The 21,300-nt window shown below is 41.9% G+C and overlaps 1 protein-coding gene and 1 long non-coding RNA gene across 2 annotated transcripts in view; one reads left to right on the top strand and one right to left on the bottom strand.

Moving 5' to 3' along the window:
- Positions 1-7,168: 7,168 nt before the first annotated feature.
- Positions 7,169-11,830, bottom strand: LOC116663107. Its single transcript, XR_004319159.1, has 3 exons — positions 11,788-11,830; positions 8,574-8,643; positions 7,169-7,487 (listed from the first exon to the last, which is right to left on the bottom strand). It is a non-coding gene; the product is annotated as an uncharacterized LOC116663107 (long non-coding RNA).
- Positions 11,831-12,019: 189 nt separating this feature from the next.
- The window catches only part of MPDZ (multiple PDZ domain crumbs cell polarity complex component), a 145,967-nt gene continuing 136,686 nt past the window's right edge, over positions 12,020-21,300 (top strand). Inside the window, 1 exon segment of the mRNA XM_032477691.1 lies at positions 12,020-12,245. The gene's annotated coding sequence lies outside the window, so the exon portion shown is untranslated.

Below are 21,300 nucleotides of genomic sequence, written 5' to 3' on the forward strand. Positions count from 1 at the left end.
TTATAGTCATTTCAATCATGGAAATAGCTTGTTTCCACGTGAAGGCTTTGGAGACACCTGTGTCTACAAAGAAAAGCAATACCAAATTAGACAGTAATTTTGAAAAAACAACAAACATTTTTTTAAAGAAAGAAGATTGGGAAGAAATGATCAGGACAGAAGAATTACACGAAATCTAAGAGAAGAGAAAACTTCAGGAAGAAGATATTATCTGAGACTATGGGTTGGATCTGAACTAGGTCAAGGCAGGCAATCTAGTACAGAAATTGGTTGGGTAAAAATGGTCACAGAGTTATTCAAAAAGTGTAATTTTGGTGGGTGGGTCAGGGTTAGGGGTTTTCTGTGATCACATATCACCCTGCAGAGATGTTGGATCTGAAAGATAAACACTACATGCAAAATGTGGAAAGAAGCAAGAAGATCTCTAGATGAGTAAGTCAAAAGTAAAGTCAAACTGGAAGAGCTAAGTGACAAAGACATTACAGCCAATTTCAGTAGTTTTCTCTGTTTTCACTGAGGGGAAAGGAAATCTTCTTCATTGATTTTGGGAGCACATAAGCCCAGTTCACAACAGAAGGTTTGTGTGCACAGAATATTCCAACTCTAGCTCAGAACTGGGTATTCAAATATTGTCCAGACACACAGTCACGACCTGAGCCAAGAAGTCAGGTAGGAGCTGGTGGTTGTTGGAGTGGTGCTGGTGCTGATTATGGCAGTGCATGGTAGTGGAGGTGATTGTGGAAATTGTAACAGTTGTGGCTTGGGTAGCAGCAGGGGTGGTAGTAGGAAAGTGTGGACAGCACGGTCCTTGTTGTAAGTAGCATGCATAGGTACTGGGATATACGTCGATGGGATTCCTGACAAGTCCGGAAATCAGAGGTCGTAGAGAACTGGTTGTAGAGATGGCTTTCAGTTAGGAACTGGGCCAGTTTTACAAACAACAGATAGATTCTGGACATATGATGAGCGGAAACCATACTTTGGATGAAAACTGTTTATGAACATGGCCATAGAGAAGGAACAATACTTCTGAATTTTTGATGCCCTTATCACTCCCAGGTTTGTAGTCAACTCTCTGGTGGGCTCACTCCTTCCCTACTTTGTCTCGGAACCCTAAATTTGGACCTGGTTAAAGGCCTCAAGCATCTTGTACTTGACTTATAAAGTAGGGAGAGAGGGACGTAAATAGCTCAGTGGTAGAGCACATGCTTAGCATGCAGAAGGTCCTGGGTTCAATCCTCACTACCTCTGAGCTTCCTAACCCATATATCACTTCCAACCATAAAATCGGCTTTATTTTTAAAAAATAAATTAAAAGTAGGGAGAAAGAAGGTCTGGTCCTGAAAAGACATTCCCCCTCTGCCTACTTTGTCTTTGAGATTTATACGGTTGGTGGTATTCTCCATCTTAAAGCACTCACTAGTGCCCTCCTGCCGTTAGAATAATGCTGTTGAGGGCTTTGTGTGTATGGAAGTCTTAGCAGCAGGTAATGCATGGCTGTGGCCCATTGACCCCTGCCTTCCCCTTCGGAATGTGAGTGCCTTGGGAGCTGAATCTTCATTGTCTTAGTTTCTGTGAGGATCTCAGGGCCTGGGTCATATCAGGCATTCAACTATCATTTACTAAAGAATGAGAGGCAACTGTCTCCTTATCACTCAACTCCTACTGTGCCCAAGAGTATTCATTACTTAATGAAAGCGAAACAAGAGAGAGGGCCTAAACCTGCCTTAAATAAAACGAGATGTAGGACACTCCTTTCTGCTCTTGTTGGGTAATCTAGTACCAGGTTTCTCTGAGCTCTAAATCCCACTGGTCTTGAGCGTGAACACAGAGCAGCTCTCACCCAGCCAGTCTAGTTCCTCCTTCTCCTCTCCAAGTTTACCTGATGTGTCTGAGCAGAAATAATCCTTAATAATAATTCCGTGAAACTGCATGCTGCACATACAGAATTATCATCCAGCATGATTATACTTAGATAGATTTCCACTGATATGCCAATTAATCTCTTTTAAAATTTTATCTCATTCTGAAAATACTAAGTCTTGAACTAAATGTACTAAATATTTCTCATGTAAGCTCTATCTCCACATGTTGTCATTTATGTTGTAGGTAATCTAATTACAACATAAGAGAAAAGAAAAAAACTTACTGAACTGACATGACATCAAATATAAGCAAACTTGTACTTGTTGAGTAAACGAGAACAAGGTTTTTTTTCAATAATTAAACTATTTCATAAAGACCACGGCATATATCACTGAGATGAAAATTCAGAATTTGGAGAATATTATGAGGAGACAAAGCCTCGTAAAGTAGAAATACGTCAAATATTCCCTTGAGATAACGTTACTGATGTGCTCATTTGCTCTTGCCACATTTTTCACCTTGCCCTTGTCAATTTTGCGATTTCATTACTGAACTAAGATTACTAAGAGTGCTCCATTTTCATTCATTATATAAACTTTTTTAGAAGATATGATTTCTATGTTCATTAATACATCATCCCCTTGAAACAAAGATAAGACCTTTCAGAGGTGAATTATCCAGCCTACAGATAATTTAAATCCTTCACTTTACCCACCCATATATAATATATATATATATATATTTTTTTTTTTTTAAATTTCAGTGATCATTGCCACACTGGGAAGATTAACAGCAGGAAGGCAAAAACTTTAAGAGGTACAGGTAATAATATAGATGTAGCATATGGTTGAAAAGTGTTTCGCTTTTCTATTCTCCTTTTTATTACTCTTTCTCAGCCAGTTTCCAACTTCCGCTAAGTAAGCAGTGTTTTTAAGCTATAAATGACAAAGCAGATCTCATAACTCACTTAATACCTTATTATGAATGAACTCGATAGGTGGCCTCTGGCGGACTGATTTCATTTTTAAAAAGAACCTGGGGGAGGGAAGGATAAATCTATCTCAGAGCCACTGCTGCTATTGTTCTTATGTATTTGCCTCTACAATACAGATTTCATAAAAGCTGCCCATGTTGCTGCTTGTAAAAAAGATGCAAATAACTTAGGATTCTATTAAAAGGAAAAATAAACCTCACATTCCATTTTGGTTATCTTTTGGACTAATATTCTTGGTTTCCATAAATTAAGGTACATAATTTAAAATTTCTTCTATCAGGTGAGAAAAGTTATGAGAATTTTGAGGGAAAATAGTAGTGAGAAGGCACACATTATTAAGCTATAATAGTTAGAACAATTGATAATGAAATTGATGTAAGAAATGAGACAGTGGGACATGATCCAGCAACAGACACTGTAAGATGTGGCTCTACTATGGGATAACAGAATTGGTACTGATGTCCACTGGGACATTTTTGTTGTCTTGAAACTTTGATGAACTCTCACATCTCAGGACCCGAGGGGCATTTGATCCACATAGTCCCAACAGAAGAGCACATTCCCCACGGCACTGACTGAGAAATGCAGCACAAATCCTGACACGCTGCACCCATCATTCACTTTCAGGCGATTAAGGAGGAATGGGGAGGAAGGCTTTTCAGAGTGAGCCTTTCTTTGGAGAAAACTGTTTGCCTGGTAGAGAGTACTATGTGTTTCTCCTCCGTTTCTCACACTGGGCTGAATCTTGCTTCTTCAGCATCTCCCCAGGCAAGTGAGGGGAGTGTCAAGAGAATCACTCAGCCAGTCGGATTTATCTGGTAGAGAGGAGGGATTTCATCACCCAGGATGGATGCTACTGAGCTGTGGAAAACTTAGGTCTCACCTGGTGCCACTATTAAAACGGAGTGTGGTGAGGAAATCTTTAGGGGAACTTGACCTGGGTCCTTGGGGTTTGTAGGGCATAGAGATTATTGTCTGATTCTCCCCTAGAAAAGTTTGAATGTGACAGGCTGTCTTGAATTGCTTGAGATGGCAGGTCCAAGAGCAATCTACAAGCCCTTGGATGGGCTTGGATTTTCCATGATGCCATAAGGACTACTTGGAAGGTAGTGGTTCTAGATTAGTGCCATTTTGAAAGGACATCCCCAAAGACCTTCCTGTCTGGAAGAGTGGACCCTTGCATGCAGGAAGAGGCTAATGGACCCTCCCAGGAAAGCAGGAGCTGAAGGGGAGACTCTTACAAGGTCAGCAGGAAATGCACATCATCCCTAAAGTGGGCAGAGGCCCAGGGAGGTAGCATGGAGGAGGTCTTCAGCTAAGTCACTAAATCACTCCTTAAGAGAAGTAGTTGACTTTTGGATAACTGCCACTGAAGAGAGTTTTCAATATCCAGCCAAGTAAAAAGCTAGTTTTGCTCCTTTTCATCTGATTCCCACCTTTGTACTCTTAACTTGGAAGAGCCAGGAAGAGCAGTAAGTGAATGGAGGGAAGGTAGTGAACAAAACCAAAACCATCCAACTAAATCTGGGAGCAAAGAGGAGATACTTTGTATCAAATGTAAGGTGAAATTTTAAAAAATTCATTTGGATGGAAACGTTTAGGACTAGAAAATAAGGGCTATTCACTGATACCCAAAATTGCCTGTAAAAGCAGGATCCATTATGGTTTTAAAATATGCCTGCAAATTCTTTGGCTCTCTTCCTGTCAAGACCTAGAGCCTCTGTCCTCTCTCCTTGGACGTGGTGAGCCTTTGTGACTGCTGCGGTGAATGAAAAATGGTGGAAGTTTCACTGAGGGACTTGCAGGGCTAAAGCAGTCCGAGAGGGCAGCCAGCCTGCTGGCCTCTCCTGGGCACTTACTCTGGAGCCTTCTGCTGTCGTGGAAGAAGTCTGGCTACTCTGAGGCCATTATGCGGAGAGACTACGTGCAGAGGTCGCACTGGGAGAGAAACATTGAGACAGAGGGGCTCATCAGTGGCAGGTGAGTGAAGGAGTGTCATTCACCTGGGCACGGAATTTAAGGCGGGGAGGGGGGCACCAAAACCCCCGAGTCATCAAGGTAAATCATATGTCAATACAACATTTAAAAAATAAAAGTTAAGGTCAATGATGAATAAAACATCAGCATTTTAAAGACAGGGTCAGTATTCCAGAAAGTTCCTTTTCTCTCCAACTTCAGTACAGCTGAGCAAGGCACGGATAGTTGTCTGATTGACTGGAAGGGACACAAGGCAACTTTCTGCGGTGATGGAAATATATTACATCTTGGTTCATTGGTGTTTATGTGGATGTATATTGTCAGAATGGACAGAAATGCACACTTAAGATCAGTATGTTTCATTGTTGGTAATTATGCCACTCTATACATGAACAAGTATGTTGAACAGTGAATAGATGAGTGATCTAATTCTAAGGAAAGTTGAAGGCATGTGGCAGGAGGTTTGGGGGACAGAAGTTTACTTGGTTTTTAAAAGCGAGCAACCACAATCGATGGTCTGTGAACAACGTTTTGTGTGGATGTGACAGCAGGACTGCTCAGGCCACCTAGTTGCCAGCCTGAACCTGAGGCTGACACGTGGAGATGGGCAGAGCTGAAACCATCAGAGAAAAAGGAGCCCTACGTGAACTACGTCTGATCACAGTATTTACTGTGGACCTTTCTATTACATAAGCGAGCATCTGTTTTATTTAAAAGCCAGTTTGTGTTGGGCTTTCTATTCCAAATTCAGAGAGACACATTGAGAAACCAGTAACCAGAAGCAGTGAGGCAGTAGGGGCTAAGAGTGAACAGAAGCCACACGTAAACAGGAGCAGAGCACAAGGCCGCGTGGGCAGAGCCTGCACCTCCCAGGCACTGTGCTGTCACGGGGTCACGGACGGGAAATGGGGCAGACAGATCTCTGCCCTCAGGGCGCTCACAGTCTAGCTGGGGGTGGGAAACAGGAAGGGGGACAGACATCATTTTGGATAGTGATGAACACCTTAAACAAAATCATACAGGAAGAGGCTACTGCTTTTACTAGAGAGCTGGAGAAGCCTTCTCCACAGAGGTGACATTGGATCTGTGACCTGAATGAGGAGGAGAGGTGAGCAATCTAAAGCTCTGGATAAAAATCTTTCTAGGTAGAGAGAGAGCAGCACTTTCCCAGAAGACATAAAACAGATGACAGAGTGGAAACTCTTTAAGGACTTTAATGTGCATATAAATCACCTGGCGATCTGGTTAAAATAAAGATTGAGATTCAGTGTTCTGGGGTGAGGCCTGAGATTCTGTATTTCTAAGGAGCTCCCAAGCCATGCCAGTGTTTCTGGTTTCTGGACCATAGTTGAGGTAGCAAGGCTCTGCAGAATTGCTCCCCAAAGTGTGGTCCACAGCCTGGTCCTCTAAGAAATTTAAAGTTTCTTTGAATATCTTTATAGCAATTTAACACTGATACAACATCCATGCATGTAATCATTTTACTGGTAATTCATTTGAAGTGCATAGGTCAGTGATATATTGGAAATTAAAAACAAAAAACAAAAAACCTGACCCTTCTCAGGTAGATGGAGTAGCCCTGCACTAGAGCTTAGAGGGGCTGCAGCTGGAGGGAGCTGAACTAGCTCCTAAATCTGCAGAGAAGCTGGGGGCCAGTGAAAACCTAGCACGATGGAGAACGGAAGTAAAATGTCAGGTGCACAACATAGGGATTGGAGCAGTCACCATCACCACCACCACCACTACCACATGCGTGCACACACACACAGCTTCCATACAGAACTCCTAGCAGCCTGGCATCAGAAGTCCTCTCTAGACTCATCAAATGACCCTGAGCCAAGAATTCCTCATTCTGGAATGTAGGGGCTCCTAAGTGTAAGGCTGCCCTCTCAAAAGTGAAGCACAGGGGTCAACAAGGCGTCCCGTGTGTGCAGAACCTACAACTGTTCATTGCCTCTTTATTATATAGATCAGAACATTAAGGATCACCAGACTTTCAAGGAACCAATTTAAACAACTATTACCAGCAGATGGAAAGCAAGATAAATAGGGACAGGGCTGTGCTGAATCATAATTATGGTAGAATTGCAGAGACTAAGAAAACCTGGTCTCTAGAGCTATGTCCTCTGAAATGTTCTTCCATTATTCTCTGTGTGCTCGTGGTATAGCCAGAAAGATGTCACATTTCTCAGTGAGTTTCACCTATGAAAGCTTTTAGTTGCAAATACAGAAGACCCACGTCAAACACTTTGAAGAAGTAAAGGAGATTTATTGGCTCATATAAATGGAAATATAAGACAGGGAGTGGGCTTCAGGTGATATGTGATACAGTGACCCAGTGATGGTCTGAAAAACTCAGTTTCTTTTCTCTATTCTTTTGCCATCACAAAGGAGGGATATTACCTAAAAGATACTGTGTGACTTGAACCAGTCCTTCTCATTATCATTATCATTGCTTATTTATCTTCACTTTTGTTTGGACAATTGACTTATACCCTTGTAGTATGCACTTTGCAGGAGAAAGATTCCAGAAGGTCATAATAGCTTGCATAAACGAGTCAGATTCTGGATCGGTATTTGATTGTGTTCCACTCATAAAATAACCTGGTCCCAATGCCTTCTCCCAGGATTTCCTCACTGCACCAGAATTCTGTGGGTACAAAAGCAGATGAAGTCAAGGTCAGATGGTCACGACCTCCCAATGCCCTTTCTTTTTTCCTCAGGGAGATGAGACCCAATTAGACACACTGTAGGTTTCAGTGCCTCTGTTCTTCTATAAACAGTTTGTTATATGAAGAGAGACAGATTACTCTACATGTTCTCAAGAGAGATAATTTTTACATTTTTCTCATGCCTGACATTCTCTCTCAGCCTTTCCTTCCTCCTAATGGATTTCTTGTAGACACACATAAATTTATTATCCTAACATTCTTTTCTCTTCTCTTCATCCTCTTTTTTAAAAAATCTTGTCTGTTTCCAACAGATTAGAGAAGTTAAAGATTGTTTAAAATGATCTCCTTTTTTTCTAACTTTGGAGAAGCTGAAAAAATCGTGTCCCAACTCTTCTTTTATTTGAGAAAGTAGAGGCCTATTGAAACCTTACAGCCAGTCAGCCCACACTGATTGAATATAAAACCCTTTCTGCAAACTATAACAAATAAAAAATGCATATTTGTTATATATTAGCTAACCCTTAGGCAGAAGGAGGTGCAAACATGTCAACTAGTTTCCATTTAAATAAAGCATTATTAATGAGTCACATCTGGTAAAAGGTATGGAAATGGTCCATCGTCCCACAACTGGAGTTCCTCCAAAGTCATTTAGTCCTTGGAAAAGGATCTGGTGATACAGTGCCGACCCAGGAGCCCTGCAGTAACATCTACCAGCGAGGGATGGGGAGGGACTGCCTGCCCCACTGTTAGGGAAGCAGAACAAAGACTGTGTCCTTGGGAGGCAACTCTGTATCTTGATGGATCCAACACAGAATTTCCAGGAGCTATCTTTCCAGCAGACATGAAAGGTGTTGAGTAGACAAATTGGGCCTTTCACTAGTTTTAGAGTTTTAGAGGAGCTACAAATGTCAAATAATATTATGTACTTCACTGATATTTGTACTTGTTAAATTATAATAAAAATAATTCTAGCCTATCCCGGAAGTCCTCAAAACATTTTCCCCTTAGCAAAAGGGTCTGAACGTCACTCCAGTTTGAGAAAAATAAATTGTGGTGCAGAATACCTCACTGGGAAGACAGCTGGGATGCAGACAACGTGCCTGGTTCCTTCATCTTTAGATCCCGGAGCCTGTGCTGGACAGGAAGTAGGAGGAACTATTAACCTACACGTGTGGAGTGAGTTTCAACACACCCCGCTGAAAAGAGCAGGTCTACTTAATCTGTTTTATACTGTGGCTTTCTCTGTAAGATTTTACTTCAGTGGAAAGAACATTTTTCAAACCAGTGCAATATACCACACTGCATTGTTACTTCTAGAAAGTCTTGGGTCCTCTGGGTTAGAGTAAGCAGAAGAGAATGGAGCAAAATATACGAGTTTACTTCAAAAGGAGGTGCTCCTGGGTAGAATCATCCTCAAATGCTGGACAATTTGATGGAAGAAGTAATGCAAGCCAAATGCCTATTTGTCCTCTGATGCATGACCATTTAAAGTGGCATGTACAATTTGCTTTGTTAAATGAGACTACAACAACAGTGTCTTTTTAGCCAAGGTAGAATCCTTTGTTTTAGCTTCATTTACATACTTGCAACAAACCGTGATGATCAATTCCCTAAACTTGCCTCTAATTCAGTGTGATGGGCTCTTTCCTTATGGTTCGATAGAATAAATATCATTTTACGTTTTAAGACCCTCAGAATATCTTCAGTAGCTAGTTACTGAAATCATTCTCCTTCTATACTTTTCCTATCAGTTAGCATTTCATGCACATTATTTCTTTTGCATTTCTGAATGACTAGTTTTGGAAAAAGACAAATGGAAGTGCTTTGCTGTTCAAAGAGGAGGAATTCTTTGAAATTTCTAAGCAATAAGAGAATCCTTTCTGAACAGGATGCCTGGAGATAACTCTATGACAAGAACACAAAAGTTACATAGATGAAGAACTCATTCTTGAATTCATGTATTTGTCCTGTTTTATGTGAGCACTAGGTATGAAACATTTTGCTAGGTTCTCAGGATGCAGTGGTGATGGGGGCCCTGCTCTGGAGTAGTTTATGTTCTAAATGAAAAGAGAAACATTGCATATATAAGTATATAAACTAAATATATAATTACAAAGTAGGATGCACACTAGGAAGCAAATGCATAGATGAGAATGTATCTCCCTGAGTTTATCCTAATTTGTCGGAATCCTGGAGTAAAACCCACGCTGTTCACTGAAACATGAAAGATGGCAGGCTTGAGCAGAAGAGTCATGGATCCATTTTATGTAATCTAGGTTTGAGACAGGCATACAGGGAAGTCAAATAAACACTCAGACAGAGAAGTCTGGATTGAAGATAGCAGCTTAGGAATCTTTAACCAATAAACAATAAGCTAGAGGTGAAAATGAACTTACTTAGGGATAGTGGTAAAAAGAAAAGAGGGCCTATCACTGAGTCTTGAGGAATTCCATTTAAAGATTAGGGAGAGATTAGTTGGCAAAGAATATTGAAGAGTGGTCTGACAGCAGAGGCAGATCAACCTTGCAGTTCATAAAGGTGAAGCTTCTGGGTCCTTCTCTTACCTGGGAGGAGCCCTAGCAATGGGATTACATGGTCATATATTTTTGTAGAATTTTCAAAAGAAAGATATTTTTGTTTTGCCTTTCTTTAAGCAGAGCCCCCAACTGTATGAGCTTCAGGTCCCACACATCTGCCCCTAACTAAGAGGAAGGAACAAAACCAAGAGAAAGTGATTGCCTGGAATTACAGAGGGGAGTGTATCTGCAGAGACAAGGAATAGGAGGAGAGAAATGTAGCCATGGGACTTAGGTAGTAGGAGGTCACTGGTGTCTCTAGCCAGACAGGAGCCTGTTCAGTGCTGCGATGGGACAGGAAGCCAGACACACTTGGTTGATTTAAAGAAATTTAACAGTGAAGGAGAGGGTAGAAAGTGTGGTGACTGGGGAGAGATCGACTGGGAAGGAAGGTTATTTATTTATTTCTTCCCTCCCTTCCTCCTTCCCTTCTTTCGTTCCTTCCTTACTCCCTCCCTCCCCTTCTCTTTCTTTCTCTTTTTCAAGTTGGAGAACCTTGAGAGTGCTGATTGAAAGGTTACACAAGATAGAGATGCGTTGAAGAGACAAGGGCAAAATCAGGTGGAATGAGTTTTCCCTTTATCCTATCTTAACTTTCCTTTTCCAGAGATCCAGAGGAAATGAATATCCATAGAATCTGGATACATCTAGTCAGGGTTTTTATTTCCCTGTCGGAAAATCTACATTGATTCGCATGTTTGTGAAAGCACAAGGGTCCTCGGGCTGAAGACACTCTCTCTACCCAGGCACTGAGCTCACTTTACTCAGCTCCTAGTCATTTGCAGGCAAATGTTCTATTTTGCAGCTTTCTGAAAATATCCATTTAAAAACTCAAAACCAGTTTCCCTCTGAAGCCTTGTGTATTTTATATATATAATTGTATAAATTATATATATATAAATTGTATAAATGTATAAAATAAATTGTGTTTTCCCTTAAATACTTGGTGAATGTTGTAGACATACAAATCGATTTTTAAAGACAAACCAAAAAATTACGGGTCTGCCAAAGAAAAATAGATCTTTAATTCAGATTATTTAAAAAAATTCTTTTAAATATTTTAAGTTGGGCTTCTGAGTATCCTTTGATATACATTTTCATATCCAACATGTGTTGAAAAAGGGAGCAATTTTCTTCCACAGGGAAGATTCCTGGGATTGAGGATATCAGAAAGACAATCTTAAATGGCATAAAATAGAAATTAATGTTTCTCCTGGCACTATGCAATTCTAAATCTTTTCGCCACACTTCTGTTGTTGTTGGCTTGTAATCGTATCATCGGTCTAAGAATGCACGTTGATGTATTAAAAGTTACTTTTTAGGAAGTGAGATTATCCCCGCCCCCATGCATCCTCATCAGAGGGCTTCTCATCACCATCTCGTGCCACCTTAATAAGCTACCGGAGAGCAGTCCGTGTGTGTATGTGTATATATATATATATATATATATATATATATATATATATATATATATATATATATATATATATATATATATATATATATATATAAAGTCCACACAACTAGGAATAGAGGCTGCCAGTTCTCCCAGCTTGCCAGATTCAGCAAATAAAAATATAGCCTGTCCAGGTAAATCCGAGTTTCAGATAAACAACGAATAGTTTTTCAGCGTAAGTACATGCCAAACATTGCATGGGACACACCTGTCCAAATTAATGCTTCCTTTTCATTTGACACTCACATTTAACGGGGCTTTTCCCCAGCAACCTCACGGAGCCCACTCCCCAGACCCTCCGCCGAGCGCCCCCGGAGCTAGTTTAAAGCCCCGGGCGGCTGGCTGGGCCGCGCCCCCTGATTGGCCGAGGCGCGCCCGCCGCCCCGCCGGCCGCAGGCGTCACGCAGCCCCGGCGGCCCCGGCCCCGCCGCCGCAGCCCCGGTCGGCGCAAGTGCGGCGCGCCCAAGGGGAGGGGGCGCGGCGGAGAGCGTGGCTGGCGTCTGGCCGCCGGCGGCCGGGCGGGATTAAGTTTCTCGGTTGCGCGGGAGCGTCCGTGCGCGTTTATCCCGAAGCTCCTCGTCGGGCCGTTACTTCAGGACAGGAGAGAGAGAGAGAGCGTGGGCGAGGCGAGGCTTCCCGAGGCCCCGGCTCCCCAGCCCTCCGCCCCTTTCGCGCCCCCGCCCGGGGAGGCCGCCGCGAGCCGGGTAAGCGGCGCCGGGGCCCGGCCCGGGAGACCGGAGCGCGCCCCCGCGCTCTGCGCGCGCGCCGGCCGGGAAGGTATGCGGGCGCCCGGGGCTTGGCGCGCGGGGCGGGCGGGAGGCGGGAGGGGTGCGCTCGCTCCACCCCGGGGGGCCCGGCGCTGCTGGGACGCCAGTGCTTCTCTGGCTATTGAAAAGGATGAGGTCTGGAAGTTTCCTTTGCCATCGTCCTGGTCCTTTCAGCCACCTCCACCCCCCACCCCATTTGCTCTTGTTGACTCTAAATGGTTGAAAAGTTTCGTTTCTTTTCCTTTGCCTAAAGAGGCATAGTCAGCGTGCTGAGGAGGGGGACCCCGGGCCGGGCACTCCGTGTCACGGGCGCCTGTTGCTTTTCGCTGTGGTGGCCGCGCCTCGGGCCGGACGCCCCTCCCGCTTTGTGCGGGGCCGCGCTCTGCGGGCTGGGCAGGGGTTGGGGAGACGCGCCCCCCGCCTGGCGTCTCTCGCCTCGGCGCCGGGGCACCCGGCGCGCGCAGCTCACTGGTACCCGCCCCCGCCTGCTCCCCTCCCCCGGGCGCCTGTGCCCTTTCATCCGCTGTCCCTGTTGGTAGGAGCATTCTGCTCTCGCTTCCCCCTCTATCCCCCGCACCCCCCTCCGCGCAGACGGGCGCCTTTGTCTGCGATTTCGCAGCCCCGGGATGCCGGATGTTTCTAGGGAAGCGCTGTTCGGGAAACGCTTTGTGTCTCGGGGAGGGTGTGTGTGTGTCGGCCGTGGTGTTGGTGTAAATTTTTGCTGGCTTTCTTTGCAGAGGCACAAAGGCTGAGCTATTCTTTCTTGCAGATCCCGTGGAATTTCAAGCTGGGACTGCGGAGAGGAGGAGGGGCCCGGCGAGGGCGGGAGGTGGCTGCCGTCGCGCAGTGACCGGGGGCGAGTCGGGGGCGGCAGGACGTCTGCATCCATCTGGGAGGGTGGGGCTCCTGAGGTTGCTACTTTGGGGTTGAAGCCGGGTATGAGCGCTGTGTGCCTTGGGTAGAGTGGGTGCGGGTGGCGGCTAGTGTTTCATAGATAAGAGGACCTTGACTTCGCCAGCCTGGGAAGAAATCTCTGCATGTTCTTTTGATGTCAAGAGAGGAATAATCTGAAAAGTGACAAGACTCTGTTATCCAGTATTGGACAGCTGTGGCGTAAACATCCCTTTTGTTTTTCCTTAGACATTCCTCACTTGGGTTACCTTTTATAGAATAAATAACACCTAATCTGAAAAATTTACGAGGTGATGGTGTGGGGTTTTGGGATTACATGTTGAATTTGGGTATAGGTGACTACCATGAACTTTTTGTCATCTAAATTGGTATAATATATACTTTAGCCCCTGGTAGAATTTAGGTAAACAGTTGGATTTAAAAACCCAACAAAACTTGAAGTTCCTTGGCTTGAATTCTGATATAATGCAAAGATCCGGATGGATGCACCTGTGCCCTTGCCTGAGGGAGGGGCTGAGAAGGGTTCCAGCTGGTGGGGATAATCCTGCCTGGGATGCCCAAATTTCCTGCTTGCTAGTGGGCCAGTGTACATATGGGCGGGTCTATCTAGACTGGGCTGTGTCTCCCGCCAGCGCCAACCTCAGAGTTCACATTAAGATCCTTAAAAGCAGGGGTCTGTAAACTTAAAGGCCATGGGAGCACAGCCACACTCATTCCTGTTGTCTGTGACTCATTCTTAACTGTTTGTGGCTATAGTTGCAGAGTTGAGACAGAGATGGGAGAGCCTTCAAAATCTGAAAAGTTTACTATCTTACTCTTTACAGGAAAAGTTGCCAATCAAGACCAGGCTTTAAAAATACTGCTTCCATACTCCCTTTTGTGATGGGTGGATTGTTTAATTTCATTGCCCTTTAGGTCCTGTTTCTGATGTCCTGTGAACTGGAAGACTATTCCTGAGTAGGTGAACAAATTCAGTTAATGTTTTGGATTTTCTTATTTCCATGTTTCACTTTCAGAAAATGTCTTAACTTTTTGGTATCTTTCTTTTTGAGACTCTAAGATAAAGTGGAGTTTCTGACTAGCAGAAATTGTGCATTTAGTTATTTAAGTTTCATATGGATAGCCGTATCTCAGGGTGTTCTGTAGTGGGTTCTGATGACTTCCGGCTCCTCTGTTAACTTGAACAGGTTTGAGAATTACAGCTTTGCCTATATAGGTAGAGTGAGGCAGGAGTTAGGGGATGTCATAGGTTCCTTTCCACAGGCAAGTTGTCACTTAAGCAAAGCTAGTTTGGGGACCATTTGACTCTTCACCACTCTTCTTACCTACCTCATTTGCTAAAACAAACAAGAAACTGATGAAGTTTTTCTCAGCGTATTACTACCAGATCGCTCAGATGTGTACCATACCTCTGCATGTGTTCCCTTTCTTTCCTTGGCTCCTTGAGTATTTCTTTTCCCCTCCCTTGTTTCTGGTTTTCTTTCTCCCTTGAACACACCCTTCATTTTATCACCTGGGTCCCCTGACTTGTTGCTTGGGAGGGAGAGGTGTCAGTCAGTTTTTAGTGAGCTCCAAATTCCTATCATGTAGACATTGTCCTGTCGATCAGGGAGTAGAGGCTGTCCCCAGAGGTCAACTATATCTCTGCAAGATATGGTACTTAGAGACATTCGTGGAAATCCTTGAAATATAATTTTGCATTGATTGAGACTTTTAGCCTTTAGCTGCTCTGGTGGGGAAGCTTGGCTTTACAAAGAAGTGAACCTCTTGTTCAGAGTGAAGATTAAGGGATTTAGAAGCTAGGAAGTAACAATGAATTGCCTGGAAGATAACTGTCCTGAGTTACAAGCAGATTATTTTCTCCAGATTACATCCCAAGCCTGACATCATAGACTTGACTCAGGGTGAGTTGCAGGTTGGCTCCATTTTGTATATTTATAATACACACCCAACACTCTGTGATTTTCATTAATGTCTTCAGGCAGGTTAATATATTGGACTGGAAATGTCCCCATACATGCTAGAGCAAATGACACATCTGACAGCAAAAGATTCTGTGACCCAAAGTAAAGAAGCAAAACAACTTCCCAAAGAATTCAGGACTGCTTGATGGTGCATTTGAATGACGATATGTCACCAGTTACATTTCCCAAACAATTATAAGTGCTTTTGAAAACATGTTAGACCTAAAGTAGGAATTCATTTGATGTTGTTAATATTGTTGCATAAATTATCAACCCCATATTTATAACAAGAAAGGTATTATTTTCTCTTGTAAATTAGCTTCGTGGTTAAAAGAGCATCAATATAAATACGGTTGGTAAATGATGTTTAGTATGGTAAAGCTGATATGCTACAATTAAATAATTTTAGTGGGGTTCCATGTGGGTGAATAAGAATAAGGAGAGGAAGAACTGTTTGTAGATAGAGGAAACTCCTGCCATTGCTTGCCTCTGAGCCACTTCCATGAAGACCTGTCGTAGTTACTCATTGACTGGATAGTAACAGATGGATGAGGAGGTAGGTTGTACTGGGTTAGGCGCGGGGGAGAATACAAAATAAATAGACCGTTCCAGAAGCTCACTGTCTTAGTTGCAAACATAGATACACAGAAGAAAGAATAAAAAGGTTTTACATGTAGTAAAAGTTACAGAGATTCAAAGAAATGAGCCATCAGCACAGGATTGCTTGCTGGCAGCTTGATGACCGTCTGCTCCCTGTGTCTTCACGAGGTCTTCCTGTGTATGTCTGTGCCCTAGAGGGACCAGTCATATGAAATTGGGGACCACCCCACTGACCTCATTTAACCTTGATTACCTCTTTAAAGACCCTGTCTCCCCAAATAGTCAAGTTCTGAGGTACTGGGGGTTAGGATTTCAACGTATGAATGTTGGAGTGCAACATAATTCAGCTCATGACAAATTCTTACAGAGTTAGGTTGTTAACTGGTGAGACCTTGCAGAATTGGACTGGTTCAGGGTAAGGGAGGGAGGTCATGTGGGAGGCTGTTGTGGTATAACTAAGCATGATTGTGATAATTTGATGTTTGGAAAGAGAGGGAAACTGCTATTTGAGAAAAAAAGGTATTTTATCTTTGGCCTGAGGCTACTTGTTTTCTTTCCTCTGATGTTCACTGGGAAATTGATCCTTTTTGTGGACAGAGCATTAGTTTTCTTTTTTAAGTATTTCATAAAAGCATTAATTTTAAAATCTTTCTTCTGTGTCAGAAAATGAGTAAAACCTTAAATTCAGCAGAGATGAAATGTTATAAACATCTCATAATGGTTTTGGAATTTGACCACAACAGCATAATTCATTCTTTAAATTACATTGACCTAAAAACTGTAGGCATATCCTATGCTTGCTTTGTGGACAAATATTTGGCATAGTCTTTTTTTCCCCAGAAATTTCTCCCCTTTTTGGAAAAAATATAATTTAAAAAGTAATTTATATTCTATATCATAAAATAATGAAACCTTTTTTAAATGTTGAAATTATATTTGTTGAGTTAGAGAAGTGTTAAAACTTCTTGCAAATTTGGCCAGTTGAGTTAAAAAAAAAAAAAGGTGAAATGCCACTTAAATTCTTGCTTTTTTTTCTTGCCTGTGGTGGTGAAGATTGTTTGGTCTAGGGAATTGTTATCTTCATCTTTTTAGTTTTATTTATATCTGCAAAATCAACATTCATTGTTGTTTTCTTGTAAATCATTCTACTTCCAGATCTGAGGTGCTTTAAATAAACACAGGAGGGGAAAGTGAAAAAGAAAACATTTGTAAGAAAGGAAAAAACAGAAACATCAGCTACCAAAAAGGAAAAAAAAAAACCAAACTGAAACTTAAGGAAAAACCTATTTAGATTGTGCTAATGATTTAATGTTGATAGTATGAGTACATTTGGGATACTTTTCATTTACTCTGTTGCTTATGCTTTAAAACCATAGTTATAGTAATATATGTAAAGTAATTATTTCTTTTAGTAACTTTTTTGATGATACAGAAAGCACAAATGAAACAATGGATGGCCTAGATAAGTGCAAGAAAGCAGAGAACTTAACCTGTAATTCTGGCACCTAGGTATCATCCTCCCCAAAGAACACAGATATTTTGTCAGGTGAGGATGCTTAACTTAACTTTGATAAACAAATGAACAAGTAGAGCTGTTGATCAGTAGTTCACTAATTGCCTGTTTTCTCAGTGAGGATAATATGATCTAAGATTATTAAACATCCATATATTTGAATTGACATTAATAGCATCTGTTTGAACCATTGTCTCTTGACTCTTTGAGAAAGATAATTTGTGGCACATGGGGCGCTGGTGGGGCTTGCATTTTTAAATTTTGATGTCTGCTTAAAATTCAGTGTTCCACGGACTCCTGGTCAATTTTGGAGTAACTTTCCATTATGTAATTAGGTGGCCCCTAGCGTGCCTTGCTTCAGGGAACAGACTCTAGAAAACGTCATGGGAGTCTGTTATCCTGTCTGTGCGCATAAGACAACACTGAACTAGCAAAGCTGCAAGGATAGAGCCCTAAGTATCAAAGGTTAGTCTACAATTTAGAAGATCCTCTCTGATCTCTGCAAGGTGTGCCCAATTTCTCTTAAAGGTAAAAAATGGTCAGTGTTCCCCCCACCCCAGTCTTCTAAGGGTTTTTCATTTTAATACGTTGAGCACGAAGTCTGCCCCTGGGCATCATTTATTTTCTACTGTAGCGCTGGAGGGGCCTCAGCTGTAGGATCCCGTGGAGTTTTGCCTGACACCCTCCCCCTCTTTTCCATCACATTCACGGTTTTCTTGGGAGTAGTGAAATGTAGTCATCCTGTTCCCTTTTAGAAAAATACAGATTTATTCTGATAAAATCTGCTGTATGTATCTGTGTACATAGATATGTACGTATATTCAGGATCAGACTAAGTCACGAGGTATTTTTAGATCTATTTTGTGGCTGAGGTAGGAAAACAAAAGAAGAAACAGCCCCTGGGCCTGGATTACCGCTCCGTAGGCAGCTCTGGTTAAGTTCAGTGAACATCTTTTGGGTGCTAAACTCAGGACATTTAGACTCTGCCCTTTTCTCCAGGAGCGGGGACATACTGTGGAATGTTCATTGAGGTGTAATTTATAGTTCACGTGCGGTAACCTGCACGTATTCAGAGTGTACAGTTTGTTGAATTTTGGCCCCTGTGAAACCATCCTCACAGTCCAGTTGGTGAACGTATCCAGTCCCCCCGCAGTTGTCCTCATGCCCCTTTGTGATCCTTTCCCTGCCTCTCCTCTTGCCCATCCTGAAGGAATTACTGATCTGCTTTCCTATCACCACGGATTAGTGTGCGTTCTGTAGAGCTTTAAGTAAATGGAATTGTAAGATGGTCCTCTCTTTTTGCCTGACTTCTTTCACTCTGCGTTTTAGGGTTCACCCATGCTGCCAGTGCTAATGGTTCATTGCTGTTTGCTGCTGAGTGCTAGTGCATTTATGAATTTACCCTTCAGAGTTTTTAAATAGTTTAGAATTCTCTTATACTTCGTATGTTTTGTAGAGTACTTGTTCTTGGTTTCACCTATGTTGTGCCAGATATTTTGTATTTGTTTTATTCAGTCCTCTTAAATTCATGCCCCCTTTGGATCCATGTAAAATTTAAATACCCTTAGTTAATGTTACTTGAAGTTTCAAAATATGTAAGTCTTACATTTTAAAAAATTCTGGTGATTGTAAAGAGATTTAAAGTTTTTCTAATCTTTGAAGATACCAGGTGATTAAGTAAAAAAAAAAAAAAAAAGTCACATGAGCACTGAGGCTTTCCACTAGCTTTTGTATACTACCTTGTGAAGTCAGTTTCAGCCCAAAGCTTTAGGTTCAGACTGCTTGTCTAATTCTCCTGACCCACATGCATATTTTTTGTTGTTCTTGTAATTTTTGATAGATTTATCAGTCCCTTCTTGTGACAAATTTGTATGACAATCATGCAGTGAATTGAATAACAGAGAAGTAATTTGGTGTCTGAATTATCCAAGTAATTGTCATTTGGTGTTTGTTACACCTAAGATTATGCAACGTACTAAGAGTTGGAGAGGGGGGATGATCATTGCATTGTGAAAACATGTTATTCTCTCTGGGATCATTCAGATTTCTCAGGCATTTTTAACATGTGTATGTTTGTCTTTACTTTCTGATCACATGATTGAAATTAAGTGGCTAAATGAGCAAAAACCACAACCCCCAGAGCAATGCCATTTAAAGCAGATGTGTGCTCCAGATTATTACAAAAGTAAAAGTTGGTGTATAATCTTAATTTTAATAGCTAGTCCTTTGAGTACCATAGTAAAATACAGTTCACAAATGTAGTGAAATAGTAGATGAGTTAGTTAAGAAGCAAATAGGCATGTTTATTGAAAGAGGCTAAGACCTTTTACATTGTTTTCAGAGAGAAAATACCAGTTGTCATGATTGCCCTAGTGAGTCCTATGGAATTACATAGGGTAACTAAATAGTAAGGCCTATTACAGTGATCTCTGAATTAGTAATTAGGGGATTGAATTGGTCCGTGCTTATTTATCTCATCTGGCTGTCGTGTTTGGGTAGGGTAGTATTAATTTGGACTTCTTTATATAATTTTCCATTATCTGAATAACTTGGAATCTTGCCAGCAAGATGTAACTTGTCATCTCTCTGGCTGACCTCCCTCCGTGTATCCTCAGCAGTAGAGATGACCACTGCGTGACAGGCTTATCCACTGATTTAGATAGTGACATCACTTTGCTGTCAGAGGGATACAGGGTTCTCTCTAGAGTTTTTAATACAGATTATGAAAAACACTGCTTTTATTATTGTGGGCAAACTTATCTCTTCTTGAGTGTATGTGTGTTTTAATGGAAGATCCAAAGGTGAATTTGTTTCGGTTTAGTATGGAGGTAAATAAAGGTCATCATGGCTGATTTTATATTTTTGGATATATTCTCCTCCGTAGATGTAGATATAATTTCATCTTGGAGCCTGCTGGAATATTTTTGATTCCACTAAGATTTTTAATTTATCCTCACAGGTGATTGATGTCTGTTTAAGATACTTTGGGCTTCCTCTATGTTTAATTTGACCTTATTAAAGTTATCCTCCATAAGTAATTTGTTTTCACGTTGGTGTAGGAACCAAAGTGTTGTCGAATAAACCTTCTTTAGTGTCATCTAAATAAACGGTAACTTCGCTAGCCTGCTGGCCATAGTGGGAATTTTGTGAGTATAGTACATGTTTAGAGTGATCAAGCATGAAGAGTCTTTATTTCTAGTTGATTTTTGCCCTAAAATAATTCTTACACATTACATTCTATTTTTAAATGTTCGTGTCCCCTAGGATTCCAACGTCAGTTCTCCCCTCTTGTTAATCTCTGCTTTCTTCCTGATTCGTCTCCTTTATCTTCAGCAACACCTTGAGGCCAGTGATTGCCTGCTTTTCTGTCTCCAAGTCCTTTTCTCCTTACATTCACATATGTGGTTGATTCATCCTTTCAACAAATATTTACTGAGTGCCTCCTGTGGGCCAGCCACTATTTATGGTGCTGGTGATACAGCTCAGTGTGGAAAAGGAACCAGTAACAATAAAAAATTCCGACCCTCGTGGAACTTAAGTTCTGTTATTTTCTTTTTCTCTTTCTGTTGTTTAAGCTCCTGAAGTCCCAATATTTCTAGCTTGCTCGATTAGAAGCATTGAAAGTCCGCCTCTGTGACTCATTTTCTCACGCTGCCTGCCCCCAGAACACCCCTAGTGGGCACTGATTCTTCTAATTCCCTCTAATGAATTCTGCCTGTATCTCCTTTTTTCCTGCCCCTGCATTGATCTTGGCTTACATTTTCTGACTGGGCTCTTTTAACAGCCTAATATCTAGTTATACTGTTATTAGTTATTTTCTTTTTTTGGTGAATTATTTCACTTATGGCTAGAATTGTTTTTCTAGAAAATAAATTTTAGGGACACCTCCCCCTTCCCCCCATCCCTGCCCCACGTATCTAAAATTCACTGTGAACCCCTGTGGGGCAAAGTTCCAAGGAGACCGTGGAAACATTGCTTTCCTTGCTTCTAGTTAGTGTGACAG

The sequence above is a fragment of the Camelus ferus genome, chromosome 4 (assembly GCF_009834535.1).
Source record: "Camelus ferus isolate YT-003-E chromosome 4, BCGSAC_Cfer_1.0, whole genome shotgun sequence".
In the NCBI taxonomy this organism is placed as follows: Eukaryota; Metazoa; Chordata; class Mammalia; order Artiodactyla; family Camelidae; genus Camelus; species Camelus ferus.